Source organism: Phoxinus phoxinus (genome assembly GCF_949152265.1).
Source record: "Phoxinus phoxinus genome assembly, chromosome: 11".
NCBI lineage: Eukaryota > Metazoa > Chordata > Actinopteri > Cypriniformes > Leuciscidae > Phoxinus > Phoxinus phoxinus.
In genome coordinates this window covers 1,771,676-1,777,675 of record NC_136886.1, presented here as the reverse complement: position 1 = coordinate 1,777,675, position 6,000 = coordinate 1,771,676, and the positions used below count along the sequence as shown (strand labels likewise).

General features: G+C 38.7%; 1 protein-coding gene across 3 annotated transcripts in view; it reads left to right on the top strand.

The window, feature by feature from the left end:
- Positions 1-1,538: 1,538 nt before the first annotated feature.
- The window catches only part of ralgapb (Ral GTPase activating protein non-catalytic subunit beta), a 55,644-nt gene continuing 51,182 nt past the window's right edge, over positions 1,539-6,000 (top strand). For 2 of the 3 annotated variants that reach the window (XM_079627719.1, XM_079627717.1), the window contains exon 1: positions 1,539-1,692. The gene's annotated coding sequence lies outside the window, so the exon portion shown is untranslated. Of the gene's footprint in view, positions 1,693-2,100; positions 2,237-6,000 lie in introns of those variants that run through there. The other variant, XM_079627718.1, reaches the window with a different exon arrangement.

The following is a 6,000-nucleotide window of genomic DNA, read 5'->3' as shown; positions in this document are numbered from 1 at the left end:
TAATGGCTATGTTGGTTTGTGAGGGCTACTAACTTCTTTCAATAAATTATGCCGTTATTAACCCAATTCTATTGTGTTGCATATTCACAGATTGGCTTTAAAAGAGAATATTTGCTTTGAATTGAATTGAGAATGAAAAGTCATTATAATTAGCATGCAGGTAATTTTCTTTGGTCTGCCAAAACATGCTCTGACTCGAAGCTGAAAGACAATGAGTTAGAAAACAGGGCGCATTTGATGTTCTCTTCCAAACGATGGCGCTGTTTTCAACATTACTCATAATAGAGAACAAGAACAGCGACTCAAATACATCAAACAATCCCAAAACATTTTATCCTTTGCAACTGCGTGCCATTCAACACCTGCCCTAAATATATGTATCTTAATATATGTTTTTTTCTGCTTCTCGGAAGTGTTTTGCGCACCTGGAGGAGGAGCATAGCGAAGTCAGATGATTCATTTGAACGAATCGATTCGTTAGGATGCTTCGTTTTAATGAACCGTCTTAATACAAACGATTCACTAAGTTATCGCTCACAGAAAATTTATACATTTTAAATCTTAAATCAAGATAAAAGGTCAAACATACATGATTTTGAGTTGATTTTCACTGTATTTATGAATAAAACAAGTAAAACGTTTTCATGTGTGATTTTATTACCATTTATGTCATCTCATGAATATGCTAATCTTTAAGTGTAGTAATCTTAATCAAATTATTGCGTAAACTTCTATAGCGGCGAATGAGATAGGCTACATATATTTTTTTGTTCCCTTGCTCAAATAGCAAAAGAAAAACTCCACAACAGTGTTTTCACAACTTTAAAAAAGAGGAAACAAGAGAGATTGATTGATTGATTACAAAAATTACAGAAAGAAGACAGAAAGATGTCCACTTTACATCACTCGTAGCACTGTATTAGAAACACCCTCATAGCAGTGTTAACTAGTTCTTGCCATTTGATGCAAATGTAATATTATGCAAAACAAGTGTTATAAACGTAGCCTACATAAAACATTTTTAAATTAACATGTAAAACTTTGCGGGATTTACGATGCCCGTTAAAACCTATGGTTAAAACGCGTCATTACAATATGTGAAAATGGTCCAACTACTTCTCCAAATTTGAAAAATAGTGGCCGTAAAACATTTTAGGTTTTATGTAGTTATAAATGTACATACTTTTTTTTAAAGTGAAAAAATAAAAATGTTTGCAGGATTTACGATGTTGATGACCGTTAAAACGCATCATCACAGTCTGTGAAAAAAGGGTTTCGACGAAATATAAATTAGGCCGTTTGTTAATGTATTTATTTAGTGGTGTGATTTTTATACTTTTTGATATTGGCGCTGTGATTAAGACCATGATTGTGTTTCTTACCTGACAGACAATTGTGTAAAAATGTTGTGGTGCTGTTTATGTTTTCAGTATCCATCGTAGGCTACAGAGCGGGCGTGGTGTGTACTAGTCGCTAATCTGTGCGATTGAATCATTGGAAAGAACCGGTTCAAGTGAACGATTCATTCGCGAATCGCTGCTCACATCAGCCACTGCAAGCCAAACCCCCGCCGCCCGTGATGGAGGAGCGGATCTGATCTCATCGGATCTACCGACAAACATGCTCGATCAAACCCGTTTCCCCGGCTAAATCACCAGAAGGAGCGACTGATTGATATGTGAACTGAATCAGGTAACGCTGTATATTCATATGTCTGTGTTGCGTTTGTGTGTCCGCTCCGGACAACTGTCACATGGGCCGTTCTCAAAATCTAGTGAGCTGCCTACATAGACAGCATGTTTGAGCACTCTAGTTTCAAATCCAAGTGTGCTGCTTGCTTAGCCAGTATTCTGAGGCAAAGTAGGCACTGAAAATGATTAGCTAGCCTACCTACTTAGCAGCATTCAAAGTAGCTTTGTCTGGAAACCAAGTGCGCTACCTAGTTAGCAAGCTTTGTAGATTTTAAGCAACCACCACAGTCCCGCAGTGCGGCCTGCTTCTGTATATACAAAGCTATTTACTTCTATATTAGATTTTAAGGTTAATGTCTTTGATGAATGGATGATCAGCAGTGACCGATGATTGACGGCTGTCATGTTTGTTTTGAAGCGCTCGTGAGACTGGAATCAGCTGTCAAAACAAACATGTATCAGATTGATTCGCGCCAAAGCTGGAGAAAACGTCAAAGACTAGATCATATTGTATGTGTTGTCGGGTTTATTTAAGAGCTGGGAAGGTAATTCTGTTTTTATTGTATTTTTTGCTCATCTGTTTAGCGATAAATTCGTGCTTTTAATCCCAGTCACCATTGGAAATCAGTCTGTTAGCTTAGCTCGCGAGCTGCTAATAGACTGTAGCGTTTCAAACTCTTTGATTTAATGAGTGTTATTTCCATTTAAATGGTCTAAGGGCGTAAAATGAACGCATAAATATGAATTTGGAAGTTTGTGTTGAGATTTAAAGCTTCACTGACTCGTAGCCGTTCGGTTAACACTGAGGCTAACAAACACATCGGCTACGGAAGTTGAATAGAAAACATCTCATGATTTTTAGGAAGGTTCATTCAGAGATTGTTTGTATAAAAACAAATGCGCTAACAAGTATTCTTTAACATGTGGTACATTCATATTTTAACCAAACATTATTTTGACGTGCCTGGTATCATGGTAACTTATATGAATCAAACAGCACAAAAACATTGTACATTGCCACAGTTCTTTTTAATAATACTAAAATAACTCCACCTTGTTTTTTTTTTAGATATGAACCACATCATTCATCTGTGTTTCACAGTGTTATTTAAAGACAATGGTATTGATATCAAATTACTATGGTATTACTGTATTGATATATAATCACTGTCTGCCAGTGTGTATGTGATATGGGCCTAAACTAACTTTTTGCCACACCTGCCAATGGCCGGTGACTTAAGAACATTTAAATATATTAATAAAAATTTAAATAAATGTTTTTTACCGGCAATGAAACATTTTAGATACCAACATTTTAGATACCAGTGAAACTTCACAATTATTCTATTACAATTTCGATACCACAGCTAAAACGACTGTACTAGCCTAACTAATATAAATGTAAAACATTAAAGACAAGTAAACAGTCTGTAGTAAAATTAGGCCTAATCAAATTACAAGCAAAAGCACAAATAAATACAATATAACAAAGATACAAAAAAAAAAAGTGCTTTTCAGGTAAATAAAGTAATCAAATGTAAAGTAACACTGCGTAGTTTTCATTGTATAAATTAAACATCCTTAATAATTAATCCTTATTAAAGTAAAAAAATATTAGGCTGCTGTCACTTTAAGAGCGAATGCACGGGTCTAATATACGGACACACATGCGTTTACTTTCTTAACGGTTTACTTTCACTTAAAACATAACCGACTATGTTAACTAGGAGGATACTTGCTTTTTTTTTTTAACTTTTTTTTGTGTAATTTTTTTTTTTAATGTTCATCCATTGTTAGAATTTGTAGAAATTTCACTGGCCAATTGCTTAGTAACAGTTTCACGTACTCGCCAACTCTTATTTTGCTTTTGGATGGCTGTTAAACGATTAATCGCGATTAATCGCATCCAAAATAAAAGTTTGTGTTTACATAATAAATGTGTGTTACATAATTATTTTGTATATATAAATGCACACACGTTCATGTATATATTTAGAAAAATGTGTTATATATAAAATATTTATAATTGATATATAATATAAATTATATATAAATCTATATACATGCAAATATTTCTTAAATATAAATAAAATAGTAATTAATAATAATAATTAAATTGATAAAATAATTATACACAGTACACACACACATATATTATGTAAACACAAACTTTTATTTTGGATGCGATTAATCGCGATTAATTGCGATTAATCGTTTACAGCCCTGAGTGTTAATATTAGCCCCTGTATGCATATATGTATATGTATATATATAATGCTGTAATGATTAAGTCAAGAGAAACATCAAGTAAAGAATATGCCCTGGTAAACTAACTTCTCTTGTGCTGTGTAAATGTGAGTCTTTAATGCAAGTTGAGCAAGTGTTATTCCTCCTGAGGTTTGAGATTTGGCGCCACTCCATGTTTAAAGTTTTTAGTCTAATGTTAGCAGATTGTATCTTAGATTAGTGAAGAACACGAGACTCGTGGGCAGTGTCTGCTGGGTAATATCAGAGCTGGCAGGGTTTTCAAGAGTTTCTCAGATTCATGGTCACTGGTCTCTGTTCAGCGAGATCCAACTAACTGGCTGATAGTAGAAGTCCCAGTTCCCCGTGTCAGGTTACTGCTCCGCGTCAGCTGATCCACACGGGACATCTGTGTTGTCCAAACAGCGTCCTGCATAGTGTGTGTGTGTGTGTGTGTGTGTGTGTGTGAAAACAGCCCCTGGTGTCTGATAAGAGGAAACTTGACCAACATTAGTTTTCATATCACACATCATCACAGTAACGGGAGACTGTATGTCGTGATGTAACTATTTTTGCTGGAAATTCAAGCCAAAACGTATTGATTTATTTACCAAAAAATAAAATTACGTGTGTGCGAGAGTGTGTTTGTGTGTGTGTGCGTGTGCGAGAGTGTGTTTTGTGTGTGTGTGCGATAGTGTGTGTGTGTGTGTGCGATAGTGTGTGTGCGAGAGTGTGTTTGTGTGCGAGAGTGTGTTTGTGTGTGTGTGCGATAGTGTGTGTGTGTGTGTGCGATAGTGTGTGTGTGTGTGTGTGTGCGATAGTGTGTGTGTGTGTGCGATAGTGTGTGTGTGTGTGTGTGTGTGCGATAGTGTGTGTGTGTGTGTGCGATAGTGTGTGTGTGTGTGTGTGTGCGATAGTGTGTGTGTGTGTGTGCGATAGTGTGTGTGTGCGATAGTGTGTGTGTGCGATGGTGTGTGCGATGGTGTGTGTGTGTGCGATGGTGTGTGTGTGTGTGTGTGTGTGTGTGTGTGTGTGAAAACAGACCCTGGTGTCTGATAAGAGGAAACTTGACCAACATTAGTTTTCATATCACACATCATCACAGTAACGGGAGACTGTATGTCGTGATGTAACTATTTTTGCTGGAAATTCAAGCCAAAACGTATTGATTTATTTACCAAAAAATAAAATTACGTGTGTGCGAGAGTGTGTTTGTGTGTGTGTGCGTGTGCGAGAGTGTGTTTTGTGTGTGTGTGCGATAGTGTGTGTGTGTGTGTGCGATAGTGTGTGTGCGAGAGTGTGTTTGTGTGCGAGAGTGTGTTTGTGTGTGTGTGCGATAGTGTGTGTGTGTGTGCGATAGTGTGTGTGTGTGTGTGTGTGCGATAGTGTGTGTGTGTGTGCGATAGTGTGTGTGTGTGTGTGCGATAGTGTGTGTGTGTGTGTGTGTGCGATAGTGTGTGTGTGTGTGTGCGATAGTGTGTGTGTGCGATAGTGTGTGTGTGCGATGGTGTGTGCGATGGTGTGTGTGTGTGCGATGGTGTGTTTGTGTGCGATAGTGTGTGTGTGCAATAGTGTGTGTGCGAGAGTGTGTGCGCGCGAGAGTGTGTGCGCGCGCGAGTGTGTGTGTGTGCGAGAGTGTGTGTGTGTGCGATAGTGTGTGTGCGAGAGTGTGTGCGCACGAGAGTGTGTTTGTGTGTGTGCGCGAGAGTGTGTGTGTGTGCGAGAGTGTGTGTGTGCGAGAGTGTGTGTGTGCGAGAGTGTGTGTGCGCGAGAGTGTGTGTGCGCGAGAGTGTGTGTGCGCGAGAGTGTGTGTGCGCGAGAGTGTGTGTGCGCGAGAGTGTGTGTGCGCGCGAGTGTGTGTGCGCGAGTGTGTGTGCGCGAGTGTGTGTGTGCGCGAGTGTGTGTGTGCGCGAGAGTGGTTTGTGTGCGAGAGTGTGTGTGTGTGTGCGAGAGTGTGTGTGTGTGCGATAGTGTGTGTGTGCGATAGTGTGTGTGTGTGCATGTGAGAGAGAGTGTGAGTGTGTGTGCGAGAGTGTGTGTGTGTGCGATAGTGTGTGTGTGTGTG